Genomic DNA, 16,194 nt, shown 5'->3' with positions numbered 1-16,194 from the left:
TACAAACAAAACGTTGTTCCTAACTTATGCTAAGAGGCTTTTTTAGCGAACTTCTCGTTCGCTAAAAAAGCCTCTTAGCATGCGTTAGGAAAAATACTATTGTGACACTCGCAAACTCAGTCGTGTGTTTTTGAGTAACTCGCCTGGGTAACTGTTTTTCGACAAATGTAGTTGAAAAGACAGTTACCGAAGCTTGTTGCTCAAAAACGCACTTGGGTAAAAGTAAACTTTATCACAAAATTATTACCTAATGTAATGAATGACTTTCGTAACATCCAATGTGACCCACTATTGCCATGGTTTATGTACAGCAAATATCAGTATAAATTGATGGATAAATGACAAAAAACATGTGACTAAATGTGTCTCACTCATTTCCCAAGTCGGTTACCACTTTATCAGACGAAGTAGTCACCTTTGAATTCCTTGAAAAATCACAGCTTTGAAGGAGAACGTTTTGGACGAATATCTTTGTCAAAGTAAGATCAAAGAAATTTTTCGATGGCTTGTTTAATCTGAAAACTTTGTCGTTTTTTTACGTTTCAATATTGAAAAGGACCTCATTTGTCATACTTAAGTGATTGATTTTAGAAGCATTGCATGTACTGTCAAAATGGGAATAACCGAGGAATTATCGAAATTTCTTGAGAATTTTCCAGATTTATGTGTCTCGAAAGCATTATGTCAAGGACACGGAGGTAAACATAATCTAACGTGTAGTATGACCAGGTGTAAGCTTTGAGTTTAGTGTCGAATCCCATAGGCATTGAAATATAATTTGAGGTATTTATCTCGGTATTGTAACACATTTAACGACTAAAAATAATACTTGAAATGCAGTACAATCAGCTCAAAGCAACTACAACTACAGCCCAACTAGCTAAATAAATATTTAAATCAAATAATATCTAATTCCGTGTATTCTATCAACCCAACTCTGATCTCATTACAGTCCCTAACGAACAACGATAATATCATTAGTCGTGTATAGTAAGGCAGTGTATTTTATACACGAGTTTGCATTGTTACAACACACATCCTTTACAATCAACCGTAAGCAAGCGGAGACGATGCCATTTTCGCTCATAACTTTGAGATTAATTCCCACAAGGACATTACACCTCAAGGCTAGGATAACTACATTTACCGTAATATTTTATTTATTTATTCCGAACATAAATGGGACGGCACGGTAAAGGCACTATGTCTCACTCATAGATAAATGAAATATGTTTTCTGTACGACAGGACAACACAAAATTTATTTTCTAGTTTCTGGATCAAGAAAATGAAGAAGTGCGATGAGAGCTAAAGAATGTTAACCAAGTGAATTTTATGGTTGGTGTCACGTTGCAGCTTTGTCAGAACAACAAAATGTCGTTTAGAAGTTGAAAAATTATTTCGAGACCTGCCGTATCACGCTTATCCATACAACATTTGACATTTTGCTGTTATTTTTTTTATGAACTTCGTATGTTCCGTTGTAAGAGCCCCCGAGCAACTAAATACTAATTACCGACAGGAAACAACAGTCAATAATTTTTAATTTGTTGTTTTGATGTCGAAACGGATGCTATCTCGATTAGAAATTTTCCCCCTCATTTTACCGCATCTCATTTAAGAGCAGGAAAGTAATAAAATTTATTGGGAAAATACTTTCATTTATTTCCTATCTCATTCGGGGGCTAGATGCTACCGTATATACAGATACACTCACCCAATTTCTAATTATTATTTAAACACTAAATAAAACGGTCGTGTTTTCGGATGAACGCATCTAATTAGCATGCAAATTTAAGGATTAAAAGCAAAACGATCTTTATATTACATTTCGACTTTCTCCTTTTTCTGCTGTTTTCAAACATTTGAATAAATTTATGCCATTGCACAGTGTACGTGTTGTATTGTATACACCATCATATACATGAACAGAGAGTGTTTCGTTGTTACACTCGTCATGGGTAAATTTTCAAACATATTTGAAGATTCTAATAAGAAGAAAAAAAAATAAAATAAAACGAAAATGTTCCAACATTAAACAGAAACTCTCGAAACGAGAACGAGCAAAAAAAAAACCCTTGTCCGTAAAAATTGTTCTAAAGCTCACTGTACCATGAAATTTCCCTTCAGGGTACTTCTGGCAAAACGTTTTTCTCGGATTGTTTGGCTCTTTTTATCCTAAGTTCATCTGACAACTACCATCAAACAACTTACGTGAGTCTTTTTAACAATGTTTTCACTATTATGTGAAATGTGTAACACACAGTCGGGCCATATATATAAGGGATTTTGAGTTATAGTTACATTGTCAAATGAAAAACTTTCTTTGCCATGTTTTGTATCTGGATGGAATTTACGTTGAACTGCGAATGGTTTATTGATGGAATAAAGGTGCAGCGAGACTTTTCAATTGTCTCGTCAAAGCTAGGTTGATTTATAAGCTCTAGTATAATGACATGACGTAGGAAAATTTATTACAATCCGCTTCTACACCGTTCAATTCAACGATACTTGATAGATTTAATCTCTGTTACATTAATATCGGACTCAACATCTTTACTTCTTTACATTTATCATTCATTGTACCTCTTTAACCTTTTAGTGACGAAAAACATTATCATCTATATAATTGTCGGATCTGGTACTTCTTTTGATCTAAATACTTTCAGCTGAATCTTTTACTTCATTTGTTGTAACATCGATTTTTACTACTTATATTAGACCGCATTCACCAGAATAATTGTTTATTTTGGTCTTCGTAGACAACAAATTTCTGTTCGTTGTACCTGCAAGTTCAACTAAGTGAGCTGACATCATCAACCAATAAAAGAGTCAGTCCACTGGACAAAATAAAACTTGGGCAATGCTCTCTCGCGCACCGAACGAAGATAACTGTCACGAAATAGTTGAGAGAGCATTGACTTGGGTTTTGGCATTCAAAACTGTCTATATTACTCCGCAAAATGTGATGAAATCGGGTCGGATTATACAATGGATCAGACCGTTCACCTTTATTCTTGGTACCCCTCAGGTTGAATAAATAAAATGTAAATGTGATATTGATAATCCTTTTTTTTCGATGTTATCGTAACTCGACAAAGTTTTGCATAATGAGCCATGAACTTTCAAATTTTACAGAAAGGAAGATAAATTGTGCATTTATGCCGGAAAACGTACGTATAATGTGTTTGAAAAAAGAGGGACACGAATAAACAATAAAAAAAGTTTTTCCTTTTGCCATTATAAATTAAAACAATAAACAAACAATTTTCCGTTACGAAAAGCTTGCGTAAGAAAGTTTAAAATGCCGAAAGTTTTTTTTTGTTGAATTAATGGTGTTGATTCAGTCCCATAACAATTAATTTGCATATTTTTCACGTATAAAATCAACATTTTTTTTTCATCGGTTGATAAGCATATACATACCTACCCAATTTCATGTTCATCGTAATGGCTACACTATACGTGAATGTACGATTCTTTAAAAATTCAAATAAAAATTTCCATCGTTGGCCCCCATTGTTTGCGTATCACTTAGCGCATTCTTTTTTATTTGGCATTTAAATGGACAATGTTTGTTTAGTCTCACAAAATGGTTTTCAGCGTTAACTTTATTGTTATGTTTTCGGTGTATTCCGATGGGAAATGATGGTTTGTTTGATTGTAGTGAGCAATGGCATGAAATTAATATTGAACGAGAAACGGACCAATATTGTCTAGAAATGTAATAGACAAATACACTAACACAATATACAGAAAGTGTATTTCCGTTTTTGAAAGAAAAAAAATCATAATGTTTCCGCGTCTGGTTTTTTGTGGCAATAATTGAGTAGTTAGGTTGGTCTTGATGACTTGCTATTTAAAAAAAAATCATTTGACCACACCTTCTGTTCAGACGAAAGTATTAGTCGTAAAGATGCACCCCCAATCACTCCGACATAAAATATATGTGAATAGCGCGAATAGTATCACACCCGTGTAAAGATGGTTTCAGATCTAGACTAGAAATTTGCAGAAAGCCCAACCTTGACGTTATTCACCAAATTATAAAAGCCTTGACATGGATGATCAATTGCTGTTTGTCAACCATCTAGAAGTTTCAAGTCGTTACAGCTTTTTCGATCTTTCGACAATAACACTTCGACGCCACGATCCAACTAGAAACTAGCTGCAGGACTTTACTTTCTCAGAAAAAGGTAGAGCTGCCTTTGTGATCGAAATTCAGAAATTGTAAAATTAGAGATGAGAAGTGGCTGATGCTTTCTTGTATAGTAAGACTTACAGTAAGACTATATCTATTTGTTCATCGATGGAAAAAGTTTGAAATCTCATCTCGAGTGTTGTGAGGGCCACAAGTCACCAGAGAAATGAAATTCCGAGGTCAACGCAACCTCGAACACAACGTCTTTCACAAGAAAAGCTCTCGAAGTTTCAGCTGTGGCGAGAAAATGACTATTTCCCAGCCTGCTTTGTGAATAGGTTTTTACGTTTTTTCATGCCTTGGGCGCATAGATTTCAGAATATTCCTCGTAATTTAGGCCCCAGCATTAAAAAGTGTGTAAGCAACTGTTGTAGACGGTCGATTAAATGCACTTTCACTTGTCGCCCTCAATTCGTTCGGGCTACAACTTGCGAAATTACCTAAAATCTAGCGTCCACCACAGATCCTTAAAAAACTATTTCATATGTGCGGTGTGATTTACCCATGAGAAAATTCTGTTGACAATTGATCGAATGACATTTCTAGTGAGAAAAGTGCAAACTTTATCTCCAGTGGAGAAGTGGCCTTGGGATGTTTTATGGACATCGAAGGGGCCTTTGACAACACCAGTTTTGATGTCATTCGCCAAGCGTTGGTTGAGAGAGGAGCGGGAAGGGTGATAGTGAGATGGGTGAGCGCTATGCTCAGAGACAGAACCGTTGAATCACACGTGTGTGGTCATAAGACCAATCTCTGGGTAGCGAAAGGATGCCCTCAAGGAGGCATACTATCACCAATACTCTGGTGTCTTGTAGTAGACTCCCTCATCAAAAAGTTGAATGATGAGGGAATCTACGCTCAAGGGTACTCGGATGACCTGACGATTTTGATCAGGGGAAAGTTTGAGAGTACATTGGGAGACCGTGTGAGGGCTGCGTTGAAGATTGTGGAAAAGTGGTGCCACGAGAAGGGCCTGAGAGTGAATCCTAGAAAGACCGACCTGGTGCTCTTCAGCAGAAGACGCACTGGATCGGAACTTGTGGGTAGGATCAGGCTATTCGACGTCAACGTGGAACTCTCGCCCCAGGTTAAATACCTGGGAGTGACGCTTGATAGCAAACTTAACTGGATTGCTCACGTCAAGGACAAAACGCAGAAGGCTTTGACGGCTTTTTGGATCTGTAAGAACTCCTTCGGGAGGAATTGGGGTCTGCCGTCGAAGGCTATTCTGTGGCTCTATGAGGCCGTCATCAGACCCATGATATGTCATGGGTCGGTGGTGTGGTGGCCGAGACTAGACATAGAGAGAGCGCGGAAAGAGCTAGGGGAAATTCAAAGGCTAGTGTGCATTTGCATAACTGGAGCTATGAAGACCACAGCTACCGCGGCCATGGAGACACTGCTGAATGTACCACCGCTCGACCTGATAATTCAGGCTAGAGCCTTCGCCACGGCGGATCGGTTGGTGCAAAATGGCTTGTGGACTTCTAACTTCCGGGCAGGGCATGGGAAAATATGTGGCGTGGTAGAAAGCCCAGTTTTCGGCATGCCCAGAGACCGGATGACACCGGTGATTGACTTCACGAAGCGATTCTAAAATCTAGCGTCCACCACAGATCCTTAAAAAACTATTTCATATGTGCGGTGTGATTTACCCATGAGAAAATTCTGTTGACAATTGATCGAATGACATTTCTAGTGAGAAAAGTGCAAACTTTATCTCCAGTGGAGAAGTGGCCTTGGGATGTTTTATGGACATCGAAGGGGCCTTTGACAACACCAGTTTTGATGTCATTCGCCAAGCGTTGGTTGAGAGAGGAGCGGGAAGGGTGATAGTGAGATGGGTGAGCGCTATGCTCAGAGACAGAACCGTTGAATCACACGTGTGTGGTCATAAGACCAATCTCTGGGTAGCGAAAGGATGCCCTCAAGGAGGCATACTATCACCAATACTCTGGTGTCTTGTAGTAGACTCCCTCATCAAAAAGTTGAATGATGAGGGAATCTACGCTCAAGGGTACTCGGATGACCTGACGATTTTGATCAGGGGAAAGTTTGAGAGTACATTGGGAGACCGTGTGAGGGCTGCGTTGAAGATTGTGGAAAAGTGGTGCCACGAGAAGGGCCTGAGAGTGAATCCTAGAAAGACCGACCTGGTGCTCTTCAGCAGAAGACGCACTGGATCGGAACTTGTGGGTAGGATCAGGCTATTCGACGTCAACGTGGAACTCTCGCCCCAGGTTAAATACCTGGGAGTGACGCTTGATAGCAAACTTAACTGGATTGCTCACGTCAAGGACAAAACGCAGAAGGCTTTGACGGCTTTTTGGATCTGTAAGAACTCCTTCGGGAGGAATTGGGGTCTGCCGTCGAAGGCTATTCTGTGGCTCTATGAGGCCGTCATCAGACCCATGATATGTCATGGGTCGGTGGTGTGGTGGCCGAGACTAGACATAGAGAGAGCGCGGAAAGAGCTAGGGGAAATTCAAAGGCTAGTGTGCATTTGCATAACTGGAGCTATGAAGACCACAGCTACCGCGGCCATGGAGACACTGCTGAATGTACCACCGCTCGACCTGATAATTCAGGCTAGAGCCTTCGCCACGGCGGATCGGTTGGTGCAAAATGGCTTGTGGACTTCTAACTTCCGGGCAGGGCATGGGAAAATATGTGGCGTGGTAGAAAGCCCAGTTTTCGGCATGCCCAGAGACCGGATGACACCGGTGATTGACTTCACGAAGCGATTCGACGCTACCTTCTTAGGCAGAGCAGACTGGCTTAACGGCTGGCCTACTGGCCTATCAAGGGGAAGTAAAGTCAGATTCACTGACGGTTCGAAAACTCCAAATGGAACAGGAGCTGGAGTGTATGCCCCCGAAACGGAGCTAGGCAATTCCTTCCACCTGGGAGAGATCGCCAGCGTACCTCAGGCGGAGCTTTATGCGGCACTCATGGGAGCACATGAAACTCTGCCTATAGGGACGCAAGGCGAAGAGGTCCTTATATGTCTTGACAATATAGGAATGATCAAGGCACTCGTATCGCCCGTAGTCACCTCCAAGCTGGTGAAGGAATGTAAGGAATACCTGAACCTTCTTGGTCTGAGCAATCGGATCAATTTGGTCTGGGTACCAGGACATTCCGGCGTGGAGGGAAATGAGGAAGCAGATAAGCTGGCCAAAGAAGGCTCGGCGGCTCAGGCAAACGGGCCAGAACCGTACCTTCCGATTCCCCAGTCAGAGTGTAAAAGAGCACTGGAAGACTGGGTTAAGCGTAAACACGCAGAACGCTGGGAAGCGTATAACGGAGGCGTTCACACGAAATGCTTCTTCCCTAAGCCTAACAAAAAATGGGCCAAAGATTTGCTCAAAATGGACCGAAATCGCATTAGAAGAGTAGTAGGAGCGATTACGGGACATTGCGGGCTGAATCGGCACATGAATAAGTTGAGGCTTTCGGACACTCCGAGATGTTCCTGCGACCTAGAAGAAGAAACGGGTGCACACTTGATATGTGACTGCCCCAAATTTCTTCAACTAAGACGCAGGATGCTCGGAGACTACGAGGTGGTTCCTTCGGAAATTGCTGCAATAGGACCTGACATCTTAGACAGGTTCCTATCGGCAACAGGAAGGCTACCATGATTTACATGATGACCGGGAATGGAAACAAAGGATCAACAGATCTGTGTTTCGAGATCTTAAATGATCGTCCCAAACTGATAAATCTAAAAAAAAAAAAAAATCTCCAGTGGAGAGGAAATAGAACTTGAACTGTCATTTTGTTTATATTTTAAAAATGGTATGGTGAATTGATGTTTTTTCTTTTCGTGGAGAAGGCGGTAAATCACACTTCTCACCTATGAAAATCGTTGTGTTCACCTCTGGGAGAAATAGAAAATTCCAACTCGAGTGAAAGTGTGGCCGTTGCTTCGCTCTGACCACAAACATTGCTTTTCTTGGAATTTCCTATTTTGTCCCTTCGGTAAATAAATAACTATAAACAACAGACACTCTATAGACGATACTGAAGGAAAGAAGTAACAGATTAATTTAATAGTCGAACAAGACACTAACAAAAAGGTAAAGTCAAATTTAATTAATTATATTTGTTATCTGATCAACCACCAAAGAAATTTCAATTCTAAATCCAAATTAAACAAAATTACGGATCATCGCCAGTTAAATCCATTGCGTCTCAATTGGATTTGGCGATTTAGTTAACTTTCTTTGTAAAATCAATCAAAAACACCGTCCCATCAAGAAAGCAAACTCGAAATTACCATAAAAGACTGCGTCTTAATAATACGCAAAGACGCCTCCAATTCCCTAAGAAGCAAATGTTAACAAAAAAAAAGAAAAAGAATTTTCTTCCATTGGCCCATTAAAAATTCATTGAGTCGGAAATGGAAAATCGATTTATCCATTTCCATGAAGGGTTAAAATTTCGCTTACTCAAATTCTATGAAAGTAAAGATTCTTTCCCTTTTTCTGCGTATATACCAGTATCCTATCTTCGCCATTACAATGTTCGTGATGCTACAGCTGCTGTTGTATTAAAATTGCATTCATTCAACGAAAAAGTAATTTCAACAGATTTTTCAAATCACGATCTACTTTTAGTCACGAAAACGTCTTAAATGCTGTAGTAGGGTGAACGGATGTCGTTGGATGAGAGAAAACATTTTGGATTTTTATTACCGAAAATTGAGACACTTTTCGATTGTTGGCCACCCTCAATTGTCGAGAATACGTTTCTTAAAGAATATTAAAAATTCATTCGAATTACCTTATTTTGGGTGAAGCGTATACCTTAAGAGGGCAGACTAGGTGCGAAGTAGGCTATATATTGAAAAATTGGTTTTAAAATTAATGTAGACCATTTAATGAAAATCTGTTCCAGCAATTAGATGAGCAATATGTTTATCTATCTCTAAAAAATGAAAAACGATTTACAATAAGCAACAGTTGGAAGAAAACCGATTTCCAAAATATGAACGTCGCTTAAAGTTAGGCTATGCAATATTTTTTTGGAAATCGGTTTTCTTCCAACTGTTGCTTATTGTAAATCGTTTTTCATTTTTTAGAGATAGATAAACATATTGCTCATCTAATTGCTGGAACAGATTTTCATTAAATGGTCTACATTAATTTTAAAACCAATTTTTCAATATATAGCCTACTTCACACCTAGTCTGCCCTCTTAAACGCCTTAAAACACATCTGAATAACTGGTATAAGAGACCTTGTCTAGTAGAAACGTATGATGCAGGATCATTCAGGTGTTTTTATTGTGAAGAATTTAGGTTGATATCAGAGCTTTGATAACGAGGTCTTTTATCGCAAAATGTATGTTAAAATGAATGAAGTAGTAGATTTTGCATTTATTTCTTTTAAAATACATTTAGGAGAAGTGACAGAGTCAAACGTTATCCGTCTTTACAAGGTTTGACAATGAATTAACAAGCAAAGAATTTTCTGTCAATTTCAACTTTGCACAATTTTCGGTTCAAGAAAAATTTTCACATTGGCACCACACTAATTGCTTGAAATGAATCCATTTATTATTCACGAATCCTAATGGGAATGAGTACTTTTTTAATCATTTCACTTTCCATTCTAAATATTTAGATGAGGAGGTTTATTGCCTACGATGTCTCTCGTTCCAATGATATTCCATTGTGTATGCGCTCAGTCTCAAGTACATTATATCCTGGATTTAAATGACACTAAACGACGAAAATGATGTTCGCAACTGAACTAACACTTTGTGATGTAGTATCACAACGCAATCATTAAATGTGTTACCTCATTTGACACAGTTTGATACAGAATCTATCACTTCAATATTTATATCATTTTGTTACAGAATGGAACACTAGTCAGAAATCAGAATAAATTGCTTTTTTTGTCCTCATTGTCGGTAGCAAATGACTATCCGTTTCTTTAATGTTTAAAACCAACACGCTCATCCAGGAGCTAATTTGGTGCAGTGCTTTTAATGATAATCGAATTTTAATCGGTGAAGAATTTTATGAACTGAATAGTGCACACCTACTGAATAGTACTACAAGAGTAAGCCCAAGAGAAAAAATGTAAAATGCTGGTCGAGTTTTTAACTTTTCTTTTACGTGCCATATGCTTCCAAGCACAACAACTAGCGCAGCCAAAATCTGTTCAAATGATGCCACAAACCTGATAACGAACGTGCACGTCGTCGAGGAGTTGAATTTTAACGTTCTCAAAATATTTATCTTAATTTCCATCAAATCAATGTTCTTTTATTGCGACATATTATGAAGCGAAGAAAAACACGCCAGAACTCGCGAATTTTTATTTTGGAACAATTCGTGACCAGAATGCTAAAACAATCGGATTACATTACACACAGAGAGAAGAGGTGGTGGCTCGCAAAGAATATCAAAGTAGCAACGGTTGCAATATATAATATAACACTTTATGGAGGTGATAGCAATACCATGGTGTGCTATTGAAGGGAATTATCTCTCCCACTGAAACTCAAACTGTACAGAAAGTTTTTGGGTAGTATGGTGGAGTTAGTTTGGTCAGATTAGCGATTGTATTTTGAATTATTTGTATAACATGGGAGTGGAGATATTTACCACACAATATGCAAAAGCTCATTGAAACTGCAACTTGCAATTGAGTTTAGACTTATCAGGACTTTCAGCACGTTATTGAATCGGCTTTGAAATCAATTGGTGCATAATGTGATAGTAGGAAGGGTTGAGTTTGCCTAACAAACAAAGTTCCATATTCAATTCTTCGAAAATTAATTTTAATTTTATCAGTTTGAACATGCATCCTGTCGGCTTTTAAATGCTTACTTATGGTGAAGCTACATCTTTAGCAGCAGAATGAGATTTTTTTTTTTAATTTGTAAACACCCTCCCGACTGGACTAAATGGTAAAGAAACAAGTGCAAAAGTATTCGAAAGAAAAAAAGTACAAGACATTTTCGTTACGGTTCGCCAACTGTATGTGTTATGTGGCAACCAAGACAAAGAATGTATTATTCTACACGTTTTCAACTTTTCCGGGAGATGTATGTATACGGAAAATATATCATTCCGTATACAGTTGTACCAACCACCCCCTTTGGGAACGAAGAATTGTTTATGTTCGTTTTATTTTTGGCATTTTGAGTCGTTAATCTATTGAAGAAGGACAAACCTGATGGATTAGTTTTAATTGCTTGTCATAAATAACAAAGATGGGGATGTCTTTATTTGTCATTTGATATGTAATTAGATGGACGTGAATTTTTTTCAGATTTTTTTTTTGTGGATACTTTCACTACGATATGGTCGTCTTGATGATGGTTTATGGTTGTTTGTTCTTTCTCTCTTTTTTTTAGCGTACATGGCCTACGGATACGTCACCTTATGAATGAATGTTTCTTAATGAAAATGTATGCGGTCTGGGCGGATTAATGTGACATGTTGTGTGTTATGTGTTTACGTGACATAATATTTGAGACACTTAGCGTGGGTTTGGTCTCTCGGGGTATCAAAATTGGTAATATACTTGAGATAATCTCATCTTTCTATTAACATGTAACTGTAGCTGCGTAGCATAATTGAGAGCTGCTTATATCTTGGGGAAAAAATAATTAATTGACAAATTAAGTGTACTGTGAGTATCTATCGTAGGACGATAGCAAATCAGAATTTATGTAAAATTATTTGCAGTAATTGGGGACAGATAGGCAAGGCATCGTAACTTTGCTTCTCTTTCGGGATGTTCATGACCTCATTCATTATGATGGATAAGGTTAGAAAATCAAAAGTTAGTTAAATTTAAGAATTCAAAGTCTCTATCCCTAAATGGCATGACAATGCTAAAAACGTGATTAGTAAACCTGTTTGTTCAATTATGACCATACATCCTGCTAACGAGGATCGATGAGTGTAGGCATTGTGACACATCAAAAAAAAAGTTTTCTTTCCAGCAAAAAGTTTTATTTTGTACATTTCTTTGTTCCACTTCACATTTCCAATGATTTAACGTGAGGGTGAACCTTACGCTTTTCAAACAAACATCCCTATTTCGATGGCGATTCTCTACGGAAAAGAAAATTGGCTTTCAATCACTATTGGCATTTAATTTTCCATAAGAGCCAGCCGGTTGTTCTCTATCAATTATACTTTTGAAGATTTAACTTGTGCTTTTAGGCTGAATGCCAGATAAATTTTGGGTAAAAGCGATTTGTCTAACATCGGAGTTAGCAATCGCTGACTCCTCTTCCGATAAATCAAATTACGGTTGCGTAACCCGGAGTGAAAACCATATCGCACAACAAACAACGGAAAACCGAATGAAAAATTTAAAGTTAACGCAAAACAAAGAACCCATATCGCTCTCTCGTGGTTTATTATAATTATTATCCCTCAGCTTGGTCTCCAAATCATTATAATTTACACAGCTTTTATAATTTTATTTCCTCCTTCTGCGTTTTTTTTTTTAATCCTAAAGGCATTTCCCTTTTCAACCCTCACTGGAAAACTAGCGAACGAAACAAATAAATTTATAAAACGTTCGTATCCAACACACCATATATACACACACTCGAGAAGTAACAGCAAGCATTGTTACATTCTCTCATTTTGTGCAAAATTTATAGCCTACGTTTACAGTTATATTAACTAAAGGAGTGTTATATTAACAGTTCGAGTCTAGGAAATTTGATTGTTTTCCACGTTTCGTATACGACCATCGCATCCCACACACGTGATAAGTCCGTATATAGATGCCATTTCGTATACATCAGGTATTATGAAAATCGATGGGTTGTTATTGCATAAATAGCGTTGTGTCGAGCATTGAAAACATGACTACGATGAATACACATCCATGCAACACACACGCTTGAATGTACCCCAAAAATATTTTTGCGAAAATATTTTCGAAGAAATAAATTCAGAGGCGGAATCAATCGTTCAATACATGAAATGGGCGTACGACCAACCATTTACTAAATGACACTTTGTCACAATCCTTTTGTTATGTATTTTCTTTCTTCCCGTGTGGTTTATACAGAGTGGGTAGCATTTGGAGAGAAAAAAGTAATAACACACAAAAAGTACGGAACAGAGTTTCCACAAAAGAAGCAAGCATACAGCTGGTGTACAAAGAAGTCGACGAAAACATTTCATTAATTTAATGTTCCAGCGTATTGTGTCGAATACAGTGGTAATAATGCAATAGATTTGGGGAACTGTTGGATTTCAGAATAGCGCACCCAAATAATGGTGAGTGTTTTCACTTCTTTTATTTTTTCACATCCGCTTTTCGCAGTAGGACGTGAAATTTCATTTAAAAAGTTATTTATAAAAGGTAAAAAATAACATGACGGACATTGACATGATGAGAATGATTTAGATCCTTACTGCAGCTACACATAGCGACACGAAAGAGACCTAATTAAAAATTTTCTTTTGTTCTTCTGTCAAGTTTGACAGTAAAACAAAAGAAAAATTTGAATTAGTTCTCTTTCGCGTCGCTATATGTACAATGTACCTCCAGTTACAATACAATATACAAACTAACGCTACGTTTATTGTTGCAAAACATTTGGCGAGCTGCATGCTTATTTAATAAGTCAAACAGTGTCTCAAATATACCTAATACAAATCACATAGTGCAACGTCACTTGCAGCACATAATAATAGAATATGCTTCGGTAAAGTTTCTTGCCAATTTTCTATGTACAGGTAGAAAATGCAGACCTAGCACTTATCGAAAACTCCTAATTTGAATTCGCGAATTCGTTTTGATTGGGAAGAAAATTTACTTTTGCCAATCAATTAATCACGTTCCTTTCACCCGCCAACAAAACCATTCACGCACTGTGTTTTTCTCTCTTCTCAATGTGTAAAGTTATACATTAAGCTACCAAAGGCTCAATGGCAGAGCCATCACATATAATTCAACTCACATTCTACACACAAAACAAAGCCGACGCAAACAATGATTTTCATTTTCTTAAAAAAAAATTCACATCTCACGCGTATATATAACAAAAGTAAACGTCGATCGTCTACAGACGTATTATGCTATACGGCACGCTGTAAGAAATATCGATGGAAAATCTTTAACAACAACAGAACAGAAAAAAAATGGTGAAAATGGATAACCGTACAAACAATCCATCAATTTAATCTAAAATAAATGATTTGAAAGTCAAGTCACGCAGAAATATATGATTTCTATGTAATCCAAGCATAGCTAAAAAGGGATTTCAGATGAGATGTATATGTATGTACGGCGTGAATGCCTCAGCCTTTTTTTACTTTCTCAGCTTAGGAGATGCGATACAATAAAATGCTTTGAAATAACAATGATGCATATAAATGTGTTATGTACGACCGAAACAGCAGTAGAAGCTTAAGCGTATTAAGAATAGTGTAAAAGTCGCCTGGTGTGGAATACGAAGTCATTTTAGGGGGCCACTTTAAGTTTTCATCGCAGTATTTTGCCTAAATCATTTCATTTGATGAAGAATATGGAGCTCATTTCGTTGGAAATAGATACAGTCAGTGACTTTGAAATAAGTGACGCACTTTGTTTCAGCTGATCCATGCATGCATATACACATAAAAGAGCTTACAGTTGTTTGTCCGAGTGAAATAGTCACGCACATACTTATAGCGTTTCACAGGTGAATGGATAAAAAGATGAAAACTAAAGTTTTCGTGTGAATTTTATTGATCCGAGACGAAGCCGAAAACACACGAACACGAGAATTTTCTTTTTTTTACATTTATCCGGTTTTTTATTTATACGTTCTTTAACAAAATTAGTTTACAAATAATGTATTTCATTTAAATCCTTTGAATGTGGTAATGTTCCTAAAATGGACGCAACATTGCCACGTTGAATAACCAACCCTAATCTTTGAATTAGGTAGTTCGTCGCTCGTTTTTCATGTGTTTTTTCCGTAATTCTGCTGCCAATTTTTTTAATTAAATCTAAACCGCATTTGCCAATCACGCCAGAGGTTTCCGTTGCAATCGGAACGAATATGAATTGGCTCATCAAATCGGTGTAATGATCAAATTTATCAGCATCTGCTTTTTTCGCTGCACAACCTAATTCACGTGCCGTTCTGTTCACATACGAGTTCGCATACTTTTGAGCCCTAAGTAAGTTTTCTTGTTTTCCCTAGGGCTGTAAAACCATAAAAACGAGTACATCAGTTGAAACGAAATGTGTCATCTATTTCAAAGCCCGTTGAAAGACTGTATTCACGAAATGGTCACGTGTTGGAAAAGGTTAGTATTACAAGTCCTGTTTGTATGTAACTCACCTTAGAGTAATTATACCTAGAGAGGAAATTACGAACAGAATTACGTAAAATTTGTGGTACCGACATGAACAACGTAATATTTGATAGTGTGGGTTTTTCCCTACTAAATTGGTGGGCAAATTAGCGCAAAAAATTTAAATGTGCCTGCGAGAAGGATTCTTTTTAAAATGTGAATCTTTTACGTACCACTGATATGAACTGATATCAGCAAACACATTGTGTTTAACAGGTTTAACACAACGAAAATAATAGAAATTGACCCGTGTTGTTTTATGCAGCAAATTATAGTTGGGCAATCGGTCTCTTGAAGGAAAACTACAAATCAACAAACAGATGCAACTCGCGCAATTTTTTATTAAGCGCATAAAATCACCGGAAAAATGAACAGGCATTGCCCTTGACTCCTTTACTTTGGCATCCCGTAATGAATCACATTTGCACCATATTTAATTATTATTATTGCGAATGATTTCAAACAAAATTTCAAAATAGAGGTACGCGATTTAGAAAATACAAAACTGACAACTATCAAAATTGTCAACGCCTACATGTGTTAGTAAAAGCTCTACGTAAAATTGTACGAAATGTGAATCTTATACAAACTGATGTCGGGACCACATTTTATCGTACGAAATACCTCTCTAGGTATAATTACTCTAATTAACT

The 16,194-nt window shown here is 37.6% G+C and overlaps 1 protein-coding gene and 1 long non-coding RNA gene across 2 annotated transcripts in view; one reads left to right on the top strand and one right to left on the bottom strand.

Annotated features, from left to right (window-relative positions):
• Positions 1–16,194, top strand: part of LOC119083231 (zinc finger protein 271-like) — a 700,255-nt gene that overhangs the window by 173,539 nt on the left and 510,522 nt on the right. The window lies entirely within an intron of this gene.
• Positions 1–16,194, bottom strand: part of LOC119083306 — a 17,314-nt gene extending 1,120 nt beyond the window's left edge. Inside the window, exons 1-2 of the long non-coding RNA XR_005088836.1 lie at positions 16,184–16,194; positions 6,975–6,977 (exon numbers count right to left, since the gene is read on the bottom strand). This is a non-coding gene — a long non-coding RNA (uncharacterized LOC119083306). The remainder of the gene's footprint in view (positions 1–6,974; positions 6,978–16,183) is intronic.

Source organism: Bradysia coprophila, unplaced genomic scaffold, assembly GCF_014529535.1.
Source record: "Bradysia coprophila strain Holo2 unplaced genomic scaffold, BU_Bcop_v1 contig_583, whole genome shotgun sequence".
NCBI classification, from domain to species: Eukaryota; Metazoa; Arthropoda; class Insecta; order Diptera; family Sciaridae; genus Bradysia; species Bradysia coprophila.
Note: the sequence above shows the minus strand (reverse complement) of the source record. Positions and strands in the feature narration are given on the sequence as shown.